The sequence below is a fragment of the Leopardus geoffroyi genome, chromosome C1 (assembly GCF_018350155.1).
Source record: "Leopardus geoffroyi isolate Oge1 chromosome C1, O.geoffroyi_Oge1_pat1.0, whole genome shotgun sequence".
Taxonomy (NCBI): domain Eukaryota; kingdom Metazoa; phylum Chordata; class Mammalia; order Carnivora; family Felidae; genus Leopardus; species Leopardus geoffroyi.
The window spans coordinates 125,957,142-125,976,008 of NC_059328.1; the positions used below are offsets into that span (position 1 = coordinate 125,957,142).

General features: G+C 45.2%; 1 protein-coding gene across 6 annotated transcripts in view; it reads left to right on the forward strand.

The window, feature by feature from the left end:
• Nucleotides 1-18,867, forward strand: part of MGAT5 (alpha-1,6-mannosylglycoprotein 6-beta-N-acetylglucosaminyltransferase) — a 339,575-nt gene that overhangs the window by 36,079 nt on the left and 284,629 nt on the right. For all 6 annotated transcript variants that reach the window (XM_045479607.1, XM_045479603.1, XM_045479604.1 and 3 more), the window contains exon 2: nt 10,914-10,963. The gene's annotated coding sequence lies outside the window, so the exon portion shown is untranslated. The remainder of the gene's footprint in view (nt 1-10,913; nt 10,964-18,867) is intronic.

An 18,867-nucleotide genomic window follows, 5' to 3' on the forward strand; every position in this document is an offset into this window, starting at 1 on the left:
GTTCTCCGATACTTGTCGGGAGCGTCAGGCTTCCACCGGCCCGGAGGGTGCAGCTGACTTGGCCGTGTGATCGAGCCCCACCTGCGAGCCCCGAGGTGGTTGTGGGCCGGGGGAGAACAGGGAGAACCGGGCAGCTGGAGCAGGTGAGGCGGCCCGGGGCAGAGAGCTGCCTGCAGTACTCACAGATGCGCAGTGAGTTGGCGGGTCTTCAGAGAGATGGAGGCCCTTGTGAAGCAGCCCGGTTAGCTCACGCCCCTTGGATTCTGACAAGCTCTCCCGCCTAGGGCCTGCATCGGAGGGGAAGCTTCTCTCTGCACCAGATGACTTGGTAAGGTAAGAGCCTGTGTGCCCCAGCAAGCCCAGTGTGGTGAGCCTGCTGGGCCCTGCTCTGGTGGCCGGGGCTGGGCCTGGGAGCCCCCAGAAGAAAGTGAAGTCATTTTCCAGCACTGTGCAGTAAGGCTGTGGCCGAGAGGACACGTATTTCTGGCGCGAACCTGGTTACCTGGTAACTCCTATAACTTCTGAGCGCTGGCCTCGTGCCCTTCCTCTGCCCTCCAGCAGTTGAGACCTGGGACAAGGATTCCACCACCTCCCACCCGCGATGCACCCCCCCCCCCCCCCCCCCCCCCCCGTGGGCTCCATGACAGGACCTTGAAGGAGCAGAAAGAAACTAAGTAACCCCCCGGGGCCCTAGATAGGCAGAGAGTGGGAGCTCCTGGCCTCCCTGTGCTGTGACTGCCCCTCTGAGTTTGCAAAACCTTGCAAAATGTATCTGAAAGAGCTTTTTGTTTCTTCCGGTTAAAGGGTATCCTCCTGGCTGGGACTGTCTTTAGTGAAGTTTGTAACATCTTATCCACTGGAATGTTCATTCCATATCAGTGAATATTTTTTCTCTCTGCACTTGGGGCTCTTTTTTGTTAGACTGGTTTCAATCACAGATTCATTTTTCAAAAAGTAACCAATAGTAGCAGTGTGTTTTCCATTCAGGAATGGCCTTGCTAGTGTTATGTGTAAATATGAGCAGCTATGAATATTTAGAGATTGACGAAGCTATAAAAATGAGGAGGCACATATTTGCCTTGAGGAAATGAGTCTCCTTGCAGCTCTCAATGTAATTTTTATGCATTCCCTGTGTGAGGACTCTGGCTCATGACCCAGGAGGTGGGGGTTGTCAGCCGAAAGGCCGGCCTGGTTTACGAGCTTAAAGAATGTGACCGGAAGGAGATGACAGATGTGAGCAAGGAGCACGATGGTTTTTTTTGTTTGTTTTTTGTTTTTTGTTTTGTTTCCTTTTCCAGTTGTGTTTTGTTTTGAATTAAAATCCTCTTTAGTAAATGCCATTAATTGAGCTGCTCACCATGTACTGGGAATTTCAGATATAGTCCCTCACTTAATCCTTAGACTGACTCTTTGAGGTTGATTATTTATCACATTTTAGGGATAAAGATACTGTAGCTTAATGGTTGAATAATTTCCCCCGAGGTCCCACGGCCAGGATCTGAATAGAGTTGGGATTTGAACACAGGTGATTTTAATCCTTGTAACCGTGTTGTTTCTATGCTACATGTCCCCCCCGCCCTTTTAAATGTTTATTTTTGAGAGAGATCCTAAGCAGGGAAAAGGGCAGAGGGGCGCAGACAGAGGGTCTGAAGCAGGCTGTGTGCTGATAGCAGAGAGCCCAATGAGTGGCTCGAACTCACAAGCCGTGAGATCATGACTTGAGCCAAAGTCGAATGCCTAACCGACTGAGCACCCAGGCGCCCCTCCTGTCCTCTGAAGGAGGCTTACTAATAATAGGAGAAAGAAGGGTAGAGTAACATTTGTTGAATGTCTACTGGGTGCTAGGTGCTTGGCTACGTGCTTTACCATTGTCTTGAACCCTCCGTGCTCCTGGGGGTAGGTACTATTATTACCTGGGTTTCACAGAAGGTGAAAGGGAGGTGTAGAGGTATTAAATGCCTTGCCAAGCAAGTGGTGGAGCTGGAATTCATGAGGCAGAGGCAGCCCAGAGTCTGGGCTCCGTCCTGCAGCATGGAGCCTCCATGGGCTTATGGTGAATAAGGGGTCTTAGTGGTCTGAGAATCCAGTCAGACTAATGGGCTTACAAGCATGGATTGGGGCTATTTTCAGTGGATTATCAAATATTTGAGAAACATCGGTTTTGTGTAAGATTCTGAGTCTAACATGCTCCTCAGAGATCTGGAAAAGTATGACCTGCCCTGTTCTTGAGGAGCTGACATTCTGGTTGTGAATGTTACCACACACAGGAGGGAACAGCACTTCAGGTTTGGGAAAGTTTCCCAGAGTAGATGTTTGTGATGTGGGAGGGGTAAGTTGGATGTGTTGGGGGCAGGGAAGACATGGTGACAGGGAGAAGAGAGACTAGTGCCTTGTCTGCCCTGATTGAGGAGGGCTGACAAGGCCAGGGTTTGATCTTAGAAATGGTGGCCTAAGCCACCTTGTGGGACGGTGTGCGTGCATGTGTGTGTGTGTGTGCGTGGGTGGGTGTTCCTGAGGTGCATCTGGCAGGTTATCAGGAATGGATTGGGAGCGAGGGGGATGGGGCGGGAGAAGGTCCACCAGGTCACAAAGCTATTGTTGTGAGCCACTGAGCAGGAAGGGTTAATGCTAGAACTTTCATTAGGTCTTGTAATTCCATGGGCAAAGGTGAGTAATGCCCTGAAGATAGGCAAGGGTGGGCCTTACTGATATGACTGAGGTGAGAGAGGAACATTTATCCAGGATCAGATGATTTTCATAGGCTCTAAGAGAGGAATGTGTTAGTTTATCTCCCTTTCACTCCACAGGAAAGAATTGATTTGCATTTTTATTAGAAAACTCTCCACCTGGATTTCTTTTCCTAGCTCTACAGAGTTCCCATTCATTACTTTCTCATCGTGGTGAGAGAGGCCCAGGTGTGATCTGGAGTCTGGGACTGATAAGGGCAATTACCTGAAGGAGTTGGCATTGAAGGTGGCACGTGGACTTGGGTCCGCCACTTTATAACCCATGTTGGCAGCCATGGAGACTGACTTGTCTTGGGCATGTTGTGAAGATAGGAGGGAGCATGGGAGAGGAAAGCAATGAAGAACTGACCAAGGGAAGAGCTGCTATGCTCAGTGCACTTGGAGGTTGTAATCCTCAAAGGTCAGGTCAGTGACCTTGATGTTTAACACTCTGTGTGCTGTACCCCAGGCTTTCTAATCTAATAGTAACCAACAGTATGTTCTAGGATCTTGGCCTAGATGGGAGCTGTACCCAGAGTTTCTCAAATTTAATTCCTGGAAATCTTTGAAGTAACTCCTTCCAGGTCAGATGTCACCACAGGGACAGAGGCTCTCTTTTCTAACCTTCTGTCAGACTTTGATTGTCGCCAAAGGCTTGTCTCATTGCTAATTATCCAACTTTTAGTGAAGCAGTTGGGTGAAAGTGATTTGAGAAGTGGTGTCCTTGCATTGATTTCTTTAATCATTAGAAACAAGAGACCAAATTTGGGGATTTTGTCTTGCCAAGGAGGAATCGGGGAGATTAACTTCTTGAGAGAGTGTTTCAGTGAGGGTATGCCTCAGGGACGCCCTTGTGCATGCGGCTGTGGTTGCTGCTGAGTCTTTCCTGACCTACAGTTGGTTAGCATGGTTATTCTCAAATGGAAGGGCTTAAGATGATTGTGTCTTCTCATTTCTCTTCTGCGAGGCCTGTTCTTTATTTCTAAGTCTACAAATGACCTAACTTGTCACGGAATGTTATTCCTTAAAGGATGAGCTCCAAAGACCCATAGGTATGGCCACAGTTGGTCTGATGGTGCCCTTGATGAGTTCTATGGCGAACAGACTCAGTCCTCCTGCACACTGTTGGTAGGATATTAAATGAGAGCATGCCTTCTTAGAATATCTCTGCACCAGCACCACCCAGTAGTACTTTCTGCCATGACGGAGATGTTGTGTAGCTGAACTGTCCAATATGATAGCCACTAGCCACATGTGGACATTGGACCTTTGAAATGTGGCTGGTGTGTCTGAGGAACTGCATTTTTAATTTTATTTTGTTGTGATTGAATTGAGCCACATGTAGTAAGTGGCTACCATACTGGACAGGACTGCTTGAGACCATGACCAGAGATGACCGATCCCTGTGTTAGGACTTGGATATAGGTCTCAGTTGGGCAGGTTTGTCTGTGCAGGGAGGGTTAAGACACTGCATACTCTAGTGGACATTAGTCTAATAGCACAGAACTGTGACATTGTATTTAAATGTTGAGATGCAAACAAGACTTAGGTCAGTTGGAGCTAGAGTAGGCAGGGAAGTTTCTTAGAGGAAGATGGCATGTCTGTAGTTTTCAGGTCTTCTGGAATAATGTCTAGGAGCCATAAGTGTTCTATTTACTCATGCTCTGGGGAAGTAGTGTGGAATGGAAGACTCCAGGCTTGGGAGCTTGACAGATCTGTGTGAAGATGGTGGTCACTTAAGCAAGCTAGGTAGCTTTCTGAGCCTCAGTTTCTTCATCTGCAAACTGTGTGTAATTGTACCTCAAAGAGCTGTGGTTATGTTAACTTATACAAGGTACCTGGTGTCTTGGTACATAGCAGGTTCTCAGTTAATGTAGGCATTATCCTAGAAAATAGGATTAGCATGTATGTGCATACTGAAGCTGCATGTTGAGCCTGAGTTTATGCTCCTTTTTATCCTCTGTAGAAGGCAACCTGTCTATTCAATACCTATTGAGCTAGGAGTCCTGAGACTGTTGTAGAGAGCCTAGAAAACAACAAGGGTGGGAAGAGATAAGTAATACACAGAGGGACCCTTGGAAAATTGAGAATTGTAGTGTGATAAATCAATTCATCTCTGGAGTCAGTGGTAAGGGCACAGGTTTATTGGTGCATATTGCAGTGTTCAGAACTCTGGCCTTTATTCTCCTCCCCTTCTGGAGTAGTCAGTGGAGTTTACAGCTTAAACACTCTGGGTTTCTGGGCATTTATTTGCATGGCACCTTAAACACATCCTAGAGACAATTCCATTATCATTTCCTTATCTGCATTCTGTGTTTACTTGAACATGAGGTTGATTTAGTATCTTACAAGAACTGAACACTGTCTTCCAGACATCATTAATCTAACCTTTCTTATCCAGCATAAGTGTGAAATTAATCAAAAAGGAAAGGGAAACTAATAATATGCTGGTATTCACAATTCATCAGGAGACCTCACAACAAGTATGAAATTAACTTCTCCAAATTAATTCACATATCAACAAATTAAAGGTAGGGAAAAGGATTATTTATTATTTAGGAAATGCTCCTTAATGCTTCCTGCTTTGATAATTAGTTAGATGATGGGTGTTGTCTGGTGGTAACTGTTGAGTATTGTGAGGTTACCTTAGGACCACAGAATGCATTAAATCACCTCCCCCAGCCCCCATATTTCACTTAAATAAATGAGATACAGCCGGATGGCTAACGTGTACTTGTTTGATGTCAATTGGAAAAGGTGTGCCCAAACACTTGGAGTTTTGATTTCTATTTACAATAAGCTAAATTTGATCCTGGGTTCTGTGTTTCCTTGTTATGACATGTGGTATGATCACTTTCAAAGGATACATTATTGTGAACACATTATGGGAAAGAATGGAGTGTTATAATTATAACTCTCTATTACAGCTTTCGCTGAGGTTGATAAAGGACAAGCTTTTGTTACTGAATTTTTCCTGTAATTACAGCAGAAATAACAGGCAGCAGTCACCTTCCATTAGGGGTGGGCAAGAAGGATCCTTACTATTTAAGTGATCACATAAGGTGCCGAATGAATCATCATCAGCCTCATCATGAAGAATTAAAAATAAACGGAACAGCTGACATCATCCTATAGCAGGTTTTATGGATCCGAGAAATGCCAGATAGTTGAAGGAAAAGAGCTGTATGTTCTGATGCCCCAGCCCATGTGTTAATAGCCTATTGGAAGTGGTTCTTAAACTTGAGCCAGCATCCGAATCTCCTGGGTCCCAGCCTAGTGTCTCCAATTCAGTAGGGGTGTGGTGAGGTCTGAGATTTTGCATTGCTAGCTTCACAGATGATGTTGATATTGTTGATTTGAGACTGCGTGTTGAGACCCTTTGGGCCAAAGGACAGAAACAGGTGTAATTTGGGGAAGGTTCAAGCAACTGAATTCCAAGATTAATTCCTTAGTGCCTGTTAAAATAATCTTGATGAAAATACTGATCACTCTTGGGGATGGTGTGCAAGCTTTGTCAAGGGATTCTGCTCTTCCTGATGTTGTGAGTGAACCATAAAAAACAGGGGCAAACCTAGATAAATGGTGTCCCTGGCTCTCCCGGCCCACTGTCCTCATGTCTTGGTAAAATCTTGGATAAATGTGTTTTTTTAGCATTATTTTATTAAAAAATTTTTTTAATGTTTATTTATTTCTGAGAGAGAGAGAGAAACAGAATCCGAAGCAGGCTCTGCACTGTCAGCTCGGAGCTGGACACAGGGCTCAAAGTCACAAACCATGAGATCATGACCTGAGCAGAAGTTGGATGCTTAACCAGCTAAGCCACCCGTGTGCCCCTGAATCTTGGATAAACTTTGATGGATACAAATATCTCTAGAATTCAAGTTACCTATGAATTCTCAAGTTGCAAGGTTTGAATTTTTTTTTTACTTGTCTATCAAACACATTTTACCTGGGGACCATCTGGAGGAGAACAGTCATTTTAACTAAGGGTATTGCAAGTCCCCGGCCACTGAATCATTGTTATTGTCACACCTGCCGTGCAAAATAGCTGTTAGCAAAATGAAAGTCTGATGTAACCAGCATTACGAGAGGCTGCGGTTCCAGGCTTCTGACTGGTTCTAGAGCTGCCTTTTTTTTATCCTATGAATGATCGTTCAGCAGTAGCAGCCACAGCGGTAAGAATCCCTAATATTTGTGGAGGGTTCCCTGTCTGTCTGAGGTGGTAGCTGTGGTTCTGGCTGTGTTGTGTTAGCTCAGATGAATCCCACTGCCGTTCTGTGAATGAGACACCATGATCACCTCTGTTCAGACACAAGAAGATGGAGACTGAGAGAGCCACTTGGTGGTCCTCACACAGCTTGTGAGCATTGGACTTCTCTCTTTGAGTCCAGGCAGCATGAGCAATGTGGGGCAGATTTAGATTGGACTGTATTTGGGGGGAAAGTTTCAATGGCATTGCGATGAGAGGCCTCCCTGAAATGGAAAGGTGCTAGAAAGTTTTGAAGTATGTTGCAACCAAAAGTATTTAAGGTTAAGGTTGTGTAAGTTCTGATGTCAAGGATCGCTTTAGATCTTTGTAACTGTGCAAAATTTCACTGTGTGGTGAATTTAGCTGCCCTGCCCCACATAAGATGAAAGCCATTTGAAGCCAGCATTGCCATTGTGGTTTTGTTTTGTTTTGTTTTTTTGCTATGTGACTATCTGATATTATCTGATATTTGATCAGGAAGATTGAATGATAAAAGCTTATAAACATGCTTATGATTCTCTCGTGGGTACCAGTAAGTACATCTTATCATTTGAAATGATTTCTGTAGGCATGAAGATACTTTGGACAGAGCCATACGCTCCCTTCAACTATTTTCTCACATGAGTACATGTATGGAACAGCGTTGGTGCTGTCCGTGAGCCACCTTGGCTTATTAACCTCCAGGAAAGGAGACAGGGAAAGACTGTTTTGAGCTATGTCCACGGTTGTTTGGCATCACGATTCTGAGACATGGAGAGACATGGTTCATAGGGAATAAGACGGTGAAAAACTTGAGTGTAAACTTGAGAAGGGGATCAACCCAGAAGATTCTGGTGCAGAAGGACATGAGGGGTGAGGAGGTGTGAGACCCCTAGGTCTGGAATTGGCCACCATCGTCATGTGTTACTGGATCCAAAGGAGGTTCTGTGGTGGTGATTCTCAAACATGCAAGGGAAGGGGGTGGGAGGCAAGAAACTCCAGGGCAGATTCCTTATAGAATACCACCCTAGAGTGCAGAGCTGGTCAAGTAGGGTATTTTGCTACCCATTTGTAATCTCTTTTATCCAAAATAACAAATCATGGGGCTAAATGTTGGTTGAAAATGGGATTCCAGCTTTTCCTGGCTACTTTTTCACTTTGTCTCCTGTGATCACCACCTTTTTCTTTTTAGATTGAATTGAGTTCCCATGATGCTTTACAAATGCTCTCCTAATTTAGGTGTAATTAAGAAAGGGAGGAAAATCAAAGCGTGAGCCCAAGAAGAGAGTGAGGGAGGCTATTAATGCCCAGAAAACAAACGTGTGGGTGAAATCTTCATGAAGCTGTAAAGTGCTGCTGTTCTGAAAATGTGGAAGGAGAGGGGTGCCTGGGTGGCTCAATGGGTTAAGCATTAGACGCTTGGTTTCAGCTCAGGTCATGATCTCATGGTTTGTGAGTTTGAACCCTGCATCAGGCTCTGTGCTGACAGTGCAGAGCCTGCTTGGGATTCTCTCTCCTTCTCTCTCTGGCTCCCCACTGCCCATTCTGTCTCTCTTTCTCAAAGTAAATAAATAAACTAAAAAACAAAATGAGGAAGGAGAAAAGACTTCCTTCCATGTTTTCTTGATCTAGAGACCTAACTAGAAGTGACTATAAGTTCTCAATGTTTTACTTATTTAGCGCCTCAGCAAATGATAATTTAAGATGAGTTGAACATGAAAGTTTGCTGAGGGTAGGAATGAATGGCCCTTTGGTTTCATAGTGACCATGAATTTTGCTAATGATAGAGCCAAGGGTAATGCACTCGTTTTCATAGCACTTGAGGAATAGCTTGTCTGATGCTTAAGGGGAAATCAAGGTTGAGTTTTTAGTTAATGTATTATCAAAGAAAAATTCAGATTTGAGAGCATTGAACTTTTTATGGGGGGAGGAGGCACATCATGCACATTTAAAAAATCATACAGTCTTAACTGCTCGATCCCAGCCCTCACTCAGAAAATTGCCCTGTAATGCACCAGTTGAGATGTTGATGAAAACAGACAGAAAAGAGCAAAAACACAGAAAGTAGGCCTTTATCATTTAGGTCTAAGGCACATGGACATTCATTTTGCTAGCTTATGCCACTACACATGATTGAAGGGGTTTTGGTATTGACCAAAATGCTCAGGATTGTTTTCTTAAAATACATCTTGATGACTGGACTTGGTGGAATTAGCAGCTTCTTTGGTTTCACAGTATTGCATCCTTATAAACTGTTCTTTCACCTCAGAGCTGTGTCCAAATGGAGACTGATATGAAAAGGGGGCCACACGATCACTGACACTGACGGAGTGCTTTCTAACCTTCCATCCTTCCTTTTTTTTTTTTTTTAAATGAAGTCCACTTAAAAATTTTTTTTTAATGTTTATTTGAGAGAGTGCATGCAAGTGGGGGAGGGGCAGAGAGAGAGAGAAGACAGAGGATCTGAAGCAGGCTCTCTGCTCTCAGCACAGAGATGTGGGGCTCGAACTCCTAACCATGAGATTATGACTTGAGCCGAAGTCGGCTGCTTAACCGACTGAGCCACCCAGGTGCCCCTGACCTTCTGTCCTTCTTCAGTAAACATTTCTGAGGTAGGACTGATGGCTGGAGTTGGTGGTTTGGAATGACCGCTGGTCGAGCCTCTTCCAAGTGCCCTGGCACACAGCTGTCTGGTATTGCTCAGAGATCATTGACACACAGGTGTTAATGCTGCGAGGGGTAGTTAGTTGTATGCTGTAGACCATATAACAATTTTGATGTAAAAGATTTTGATTTAAAAAATAACCAAACTCAGGGGCGCCTGGGTGGCTCACTTGGTTAAGCATCTGACTCTGCGTTTCGGCTCAGGTCATGGTCTCACTGTTTGTGAGTTCAAGCCCCCGCATTGGGTTCTGCATTGTCAGTGCGGAGCCTGCTTGGGATTCTCTCTCTCACCCTCTCTGTCTCTGGCCCTCCCCTGATTGTACTCTCTCTCTCTCTCTCTCAAAATAAATAAATAAACTTAAAAAAATAGCCTAATTCAGTCATTTTGTATCAGAAAATGATGCATCATGTTCTTCCATGAGGTTCTTCAGTGGTGAAGCAGTTGGTTAGTCTTAGAATACTTCTGGGCAGTCCGCTTGAAGATGGGTCTGTGCAGCATGGTTTTTATTTTTTTCTCCTTCTTCCATTCCCCCTGTCTCCTTCCCTCCCTCACTGTTGAACTATTTCAGTTTTCTAATTCTCTGATGACAAATTCCAGGAATATCAGAAACATGCAGTATATATCTATTAAAGGACATGTACCCCCCCCCTTTTATTTTATAAAGGAATATTATAGAGGGAAATACTAGCTTTATCAGAAGCACATAGATCTATTTCTAAAATGCTTTTCACTCTTTTTTTTTTCTTCTTGAAGGTGAAGTGGCTACAAGTAATCTGTTCCATTTGAATGAACAGGCATGTAATTCAATTGGGTTTATCTTCTATTGCAAACTCTTTAGTTTTTGGTAAAAGAGCTATCCGTTTTTAAAAATGTGTGCATACATATATTTGGAACTGTGTGTGTATATTAATGCAGTCTAGTCCGGAAAGCATTAGAATTGGTAAAAGCTTGGGTTTAATGCCTCCTGAGATTTGGAGAAGCCCCATCATTGCCAAACATAGTCTTGCTCCTACTGAGCTAATAATGGATGATTTGGGGTCTTAACACGTGCGATCATACATTTTTTTTTTTTTTTTTTTTTTTTTTTTAGGTGACTGCCTTTGGGTGTTGAAGTGATCGGGCTTCCCAGCTGGCTATTTTTAGGCTATCTCTTTTTGGGAGACTGTGTTGAAAGGCAATTGGGTTCCAAAATGGGAGAAATAAAGTCCATAGAAGGTCTTTGTCAACCTGTTGGCAATAGATCAAGTAGTTAAAGAGGAGAAACTTAACAGTGTCTTTGTCTTTGTGATTTCAGGAGTGATTACTGTTCTGAAGTGAGCATTGGAGGAGAATCCACTAGGCCATGTAAGTACTGAAGTAAGCAGATATTCATGTGGCCGATTACAGACCCAGGATATTTGCCGTTGGGAGGGAGAAGTGCAAATAGTTGAGTCAGATGTTAGCATTTGGAACTGTGAGAATATAGACACCTAGTCCCAAAGGGCTGAGAGGTGGCTTTGCTAGTGCTGCTCCAATCCTGAGGGGACATCTCTCGCTATCTGGTTAAGGCCTGGTGGAGCTTAATCTTTTGGAATAATTGGGCAAGGATATTTTAGCTGGTTAGAATTAGTCAGGTGACTAGAGCAGAAGTCCATTGATTATTTTATTCAGTCATTATCAAACACAACTTGATTTAGCTTGATCATGGCCAGTTACCCTGACATGGAATGGCTGGCTCCTTCAGAGCCAGTCATCCCAAACCTGACACAGAGGGTCATGGTGGGAATAGAAGTCAAACCGATGAATCGGACAGAATGATTCCTAAAGACTGCACAGTCTCCGAACTGTCTATATCAAGGAGCCATTGCTCAAGAAGTACATGTACTAAGTCCTCAGTTACGAACATATTTTATGGGGGAGGAAATGTGCTAAGTACTTTATTATTTGAACTGTCTGAATAGCCTGTAGCAATTAAAATCAGTGTCCAGGCCACCCTTGAGGGTTACCTTGATGAATGAGATGTTCGACTTGGGAGCAGAGTATTTGGATTTCACAGTCTGATAGGATTTGGGTGTCAAGGTTATGGGGCTAACAAAATGAAACATTAAACATACTTAATTCCTGTTTCTTTGATGTATGTGGGTCTTTGAACACACTTTGTCTCTAACAACATCACAGGGGAAAAAAATACCACAGTGGGGGGAAAAAACACCCCAGCAACTCACAAGCAGACGAATGTCTGATAGGAATAAAAGCCTTAATGTTAGAGCTAGAAAATCATATGACCATGTGACTTTTATCAGAGGCTTCTCTCTAGCTGTCACCTTCAGAGTTTGTCCTGCTGGGAGGAACCAGAGAAACAAGAAGTGTCTCTTTTGGAACCTCAAAGGGATTCTGAATTTCTGAAGATGTGGAATTTTGTCTAAGATGAAACAGGCACATTTAATCCATCTCCCCCACCCCACCACGTACACACATGACTTAATTGTAATGGGACTTCATTTCAGGGGCTGGACAACTGAACAGTGTATCTTCAGGAGTCTGTTTGGAAGTGAGTTCACTGCTGACAGAGCAGTTCGTTTACTGCCCTCTGAGACTTGGCAGGCATGGCAGCTGGGGGTAGTGGCTGATGTCCTGGAGACCTGGAGCTGGGTCTGAGGTCCCTGATCCCCAGCTGCTGGGGCTTATGCTGTGGGAACGATGAAGATCTTTCTGCCTATCCTGTGCTGTGATCCCCTCCTCCCACCACCCCGTGTCTGTGTCTGCCCTTACCTCCTGCTCTCAGCTGTGCACTCTGTGGGGTTGACAGCCTTCATGGAGCAGACAGACGTGTTGGCATTGTGTGGCACCCCTGGGCTTTGTCTATCTGCCACCAAATATGTTGTCATCTTCCCTTTTGAGCCTGCCATATCTAGCTGCCTTTGAAGGAGGCCTGTTGGCTCCTTTGGGAATGACTACTGAAAGAGCAGCTGTCTGTCAGCCTCCTCCAGAGCCGTCGAATTGGGCTATTGTCAACCTGTTGTTGGAAGGGTTCCCAACACAGCAGACTTGGCTGGCATTGACATTTGTAACTGGGAAGCCATATCACAGATGAGTTTGCATTTCTTTTTTTTTCTTAATTTATTTATTCATTTATTTAGGGAAAGAGAGAGCATGCATAATCAGGGGAGGGACAGAGAGACAGGGTGAGAGAGAGAGAATCCCAAGAGGCTCTGCAGTGTAAGTGCCGAGCCCTATGTGGGCTCAAACTCACGAACTGTGAAATCATGGCCTGAGCGGAAACCAAGAGACTGACGCTTAACCGACTGAGCCACCCAGGTGCCTGAGTTTGCATTTCTTATAATCCTTTTAAGTAGCCTTCAGAATAGGAAGCAGGTGGCTTTCACACACTTAGGCACCCCCCAAGAGTGTGGACGTTGTTGGGTCTTCCTGAAGGCAGAGAAACAGATCACCATTCTTCCCCCACCATCTCCATTCTCACTTAGGAAGTAGTTGCCCTGGCTTTATCTTTATGTTGATGCGTAACCATATGAATCAGTTTAGGTCAGGCTCTTAAGAACAAATAACTGTTTAACTCTGATTACCACAGAGCCTGTGAAAAGAGAGGAAAATAGATGTCAGATAAGGCTTTTCAGGGGTACCTGGGTGGCGCAGTCGGTTAATCGTCTGACTTCAGCTCAGGTTATGTTCTGATGGTTGGTGAGTTCGAGTCCCACATCGGGCTCACTGCTGTCTGTCCCGCCCCCCCCCCCCCCCCCCCCCGGCCCCATCTCTGTCCCTGCCCTGCTCTCATGTTCTCTTTCTCTCTCAAAAATTCAACAACAACAACAACAAACAAACTTAAAGGCTCTTCAGATGGGCCTTGTAGATCCCATACCTGGTTTTTTTAATGCCCCAATTTTTCAAAGAACCACCTTCTAACTTTGATTTCTTAAGACCTGACCTGAAGAGAAAGATGCAGTGTTTGTGGTAAAAATAAAAACCAGAGCCACACCGGGAGATCTTGTGAACACATACAGCCAAAGAAAGTGAAGAAGGTGTGAAGTGGAATCAGAATGCCTTTTACTTACTGTGGGTCTAGTAGACTGTAAATTCCTTGAGGGCTAGGATTGGCCTTAACTGTTCTTCTCAGCACTAGTGGCTGGCACAGCTCCTGGCCCATGGCAGCACAGCGAGCTGAAAGAATGAGTCTAGAGCGGGAAAGGTTTTTGGTAGAAAAAGGTGTGTGTTTTATTATTCCGGTAGTATAGACATTGAAATATGTTCATCACATGAAGATTATGGGATTTCAAGTTAATGATGTTTTCCTGTTGGCATCAAAGATGAGTAATCTTGGAAGAGGTGGGGGCTTAGATGGCAGGCCTGAGATGTGATTGAAATGAAACCCCTTCTCTGCCTGTGCTCAGATTTCTTTCTGCGGTTCTCAGGACATTAGTCATGTCTTAGGAAATTTCAGTGCCTGACCTTGGCTGTGTGCTGTGCAGCCAAGTCCAGTGTGTAGGTGGCTAGCCTGCCTGCAGTGGGGGTAGGAAGAGACTCTTGAGCCAGCTTGATAGTGACCACAGGCTTTGGGAAGACTGGTACCTGAGGAATATCTGTCACCATCCTGGCCCTTTGCCTGTGGTGCACATTGGCATCTCATTCCTCTCTCTCAGAGCCCAGCAAGTGCCCCAGAGACGGTAGGACTGCATGCTGGGTAGCCCCCGCCCAGTACTGATGGACGGGCACGGTGGATGAAACCCTGCTTCTCTCCCTGCCCGAGGGAAGGGACGGATGTGGCTGCGGGGGTAGAGGACGTGTCATCGCCAGGGCACATGTGTAAGGGTAGAGCAGTTGTCTTCATAAGACATGCCTGGCTTTGACTGGACCTAATCACAATTCTTGGTCCCTGGCAAGAGCTTTCAAAACAATGTCATGTATCTTTCTCTGATTTTACCTGAAAAAAATAAAATGTTTAAATATTTCAAGTATCCAGAGAAGTGCGGAGACTTAACTAAAACACTCAGGTACCCCCTCCACCCCTTCCTCACCGTATCTGGTGGCTCCCTTTCTGATCTCCTGATTACACATGTCTTCTTAACTGTGAAAGATGCTTCTGTTAAAATTACCATACTTCTGTCCTTGGACATTAAAAAAAATTTTTTTTTTAATGTTTACTTATTTTTGAGGGGGTGAGAGCGTGAGCAGAAGAGGGACAGAAAGAGAGACACAGAATCCGAAGCAGGCTCTAGGCTCTGAGCTGTCACCACAGAGCTTGATGCAGAGCTCGAACTCATCAGCAGTGAGATCATGACCCGAGCTAAAGTCGGACGCTTAACCAACTGAGCCACCCGGGTGCCCCAAGTCCCTGTACATTTTTAAAAATGGGGTCTGCCTGGAACCTAGACCTGTAGCACCCCCCAGCATACCCACACTCTGAGGATGGTTGGTGCTATCTGGATCTACCCTTATCTGTGGTTTCCTTTGTTCATTCTTTCCTTATGTCCTTGCTATCAATTTGCTTTTCTCTCCATTCAGTTTCAAGAAGATGTGTATGTGTTTAAATCCCTCTCCAGCTAGTTCAGGACTTCCTTGTTTTTTGTTTTTTTTTGGGTTTTTTTTTGAAAGTTTGTTTTTTGAGAGAGACAGTGTGAGTAGGGGAGGGGCGGAAAGAGAGAGGGAGGCACAGAATCCGAAGCAGGCTCCAGGTTCCAAGCTCTCAGCACAGAGCCCAACGCAGGGCTCAAACTCATGAACTGTGAGATCATGACCTGAGCTGAAGTCAGATGCTTAACCGACTGAGCCGCCCCTAGTTTAGCACTCCCTTGTAACGGGCAATTCAGTTTGCTGCTTGGCACAGCTAATGCTGTCTCCACGTCCTATGGCCTTGCAATGATGAAGGCTGTTCACTTCATCATACCTGGTGCCACACGCAGAGACGACTCACTCTGTTGAGAGCCTCTTATGTCTCCCAAAGCCAGTATGTAATTTCCCATGTATGTCAGCCTCCCTGGAGGGGAGAGGTGATGGCCATTTTATTTTGTCCCTTCAGGCTTGGAGTGATGGATAGACAGCATCTGTGGGGCAGGCTGAGGCTCTCCCTCAGGTTAATTAACATGGGTAAGGCCCATGGACAGGTTTCTAGTCATTTATTCTCTTACTGTGACCATTTTCTGGGACCAGAGTCCTGTGTTATTTTAGCTGTGTTGATTGATCATTCACTTAACTCTTCATTTTGATCAGAGCCTCCTGATAGCTTACAGGAATCAGTGCCCACAGCTCGTGTATCAAAAAGGCTTCTGGGAAGTTTGCTGCCACTTAACTAATGAGATACCATCTTGAGAGGGGGTGGGTGAGCGAGTTGCCCAGCCAGGAGGTTGGAGAACAACCCAGGTGAGGCAGGGAGGATTGGGGAAGGCCATGTGGGAACCCTGGGAATTGGGCTGAAGAGTTTGGGGGTTCTTGATGACTGGAGAAACAGCGGTTTTTAAAACTTCTAAATTGGGGCGCCTGGGTGGTGCAGTCGGTTAAGCGTCCGACTTCAGCCAGGTCACGATCTCGCGGTCCGTGAGTTCGAGCCCCGCATCAGGCTCTGGGCTGATGGCTCAGAGACTGGAGCCTGTTTCCGATTCTGTGTCTCCCTCTCTCTCTGACCCTCCCCCGTTCATGCTCTGTCTCTCTCTGTCCCAAAAATAAATAAACGTTGAAAAAAAAAAAAAACTTAAAAAAAAAACAACAAAACTTCTAAATCATCATAGATTGGTACAACAAAAATAAATGATTAGGAAGTGAAATTAAAAGAAAACAAAAAAAAAGTCCAGAATACAAGACTTCAGTTTTATTAGTGGATTCAAAGCCAGAAAATTATCCTGTCACATTGCCATAAAAGCTTCCAAAATACTTACCCTCAAGTTTGGTGCTTATTCTTTACACACTAAGTACTTTGTACACTGGCCCTGCTCTGTGAACCCCCCACCCCCAACTTTGAGTAGCACTGGTTTAGGAGACGTGAGTCTTAGCTCTGTACCTCATATGCTGGGAGGCCCACCTTTGCATCTCTGCCTCTTGGTTTTTATGCTAGAAGTTGAAAATTGGTTAGCACAGCACTGTTCTCCCCGACAGGAAACAGGGGACCAGGAACAGGTGCTTATTCCTGAGTCTCCTGCCCAAATGGGTTTCCTTGTAGAAATCTTTATAGAAGGAACATGCTGGGGATTATTTCATATGCTCCTTTGGTCATCTCAAGCAGATGTCTGACCAGTTCTTTCGGAAGGTGTGTGTCCTGCATGAGGGACCTTCTGTAACAAATGGATCTCCCTTCATGTATGTGTGTGGCTGTGTGTGTGGTCGGTTTGCACCCAGTGTAAGTTTTTTCTAGTTCGTAGTTTTAGGCTAGTGGTGGTGGTGTGGGGTAATGATCCTTTTAGAAGTCATTTGGTGACCAAGACCAAATCGGTCCTGACATTGAAGACAGGCCCTTCCAGATGCACTCTGCAGGGGTGTCTGTTGTAGTCTGTGGTTTGTGGGGAGCATGCAGCAGCCAGCCACGTAGAATATTTCAGCCAGGCCTCGTAGCACATAGCCCCTTGCCATTCATATTCCATTACCCAGAACTCAGTCACCTGGCCCACCTTGCCAGAAAACGTAGTCTACCTGTGTGTTGGGGGAGAAGAGAACGTGGATTCACTGAGTAGCGAATGTTGTCCATAGCCTCCCTTCTCCCGATTCTCTGATTGACTTAGCAGAACCGTGTTCGCTCTTACATTCTTTTATCCACGTGAACTCATTTGTTCCCCCTTTTATGCCTGCTCATGATGATGGTCAGGCATTACATTTTTATGCAGTGGGGTGAGAAACAATGGAAAGCAAAGAGAATGGAAGTTGCCTCAATTCACGGACAGTGATTACACAGGCTGCTGTCAGCAGCCAGGAATGACCAGTGCTGACTAGGAGAGAACATTGGCTATGTGCCATAGGCCGCATTTGGGTTTTTTTTTTTTTTTCCAATCCAGGTATTTATGAGTTGAGAGTAATGCTTAGTATTTAAGAAGTAAATAGCACTTAAGCAGAAGGAAACCATTGGTGCAGGGGCAGCCAGTAGCCCATGTTGAAAGGTGGCCGTGGTGATGTAATTTGATAAAAAGCTGAAGTAGCTCTAATGTTTCCATAAGTACGCTTTTTCTTCCTGCAACAGTGAATTGAAAAGCGCACACACATGCAAGAAACCCCCAAACCCTGAACACTTTTATTTGCTCTCAATCCAGGGAAGCCAGAGAGTCAAAGTAAGGGAGGTGAGATTGTGGGAGGGTGCGGGGTGCAGGTGAGTATGGGGGGAGAGTCTGGACAGAGTTGCAGGGCATAGCATCCTTTGGGAGCCTGTGTGTACTTGAGTGGCGGGAGAACTCGACTAGAAAAGTGAGTATGGAGGGGATGGAAGTGGTGAGATACCAAAAAGGCTATCTGTGGCAATCCAGAGATTAGCAGCCAGGAGGTTGTCACACCCCTGGGGCTGCAGCATGGTGGGAGCTGGTGGTGGAATCACAAAGGTAACACGGGGCCTTGTGGGAAGAGCTGCATCCATGGAGGAGATGCTGCTGGGCAGAGACCCTGGCTTCCTCCCTGTGCTGCCCTCCTGGCTTCTGCTGGTGCCTCCCGTAGGCCAACCCTGCATGGAAACCAGATGGCAGTGGGCTTTGGGAGATGTGGTTTCCTAGCATATGTTGCAAAAAGGGCACGGCGTGCAGAGAATGGATCTAAGAACAAAAAGGTAGATGGTTGCCACAAGGTATGTACCTCTTGGTGGAAAGGAAGGGAAATAAATAGATACAGTGAGAGATTGAGGGAAAGAAATAGGAGTTTTGGGATCTTTCCTCCATGCCATATTCCCTCTGTGTTTCTCTGTTACCACCCATGTACCCCTTTCATCAGTTTGTTAGGCTTTTTACACCATGTAATGTTTTTTGGAGCCTTTTGTCTCCCCAGTAATGGCTAACATCTATTGAATACTCACCGTGTGCCATGATGGTAGAGTTCTCAGTGCTGTATCTGTCTTAATTCATTGAATCATCCGAGCAACTCTGTGAGGCAGGTTCAGTCAGTCCTCGTTATTTGAAGATTCTGTGAGATATTTGCCTCCTTGTTATATCTGTAACGGCAAAATCAATAGTTGCGGTGCTTTTGTGGCCATTCACAGACACACCCAGAGTGCAGGGAGATTTGAGTTGCCTGATGTGCACATTCCTAGCTGACACTGACCAATGCAATGCTCTACTTTCTTGTTTCAGGTCTCA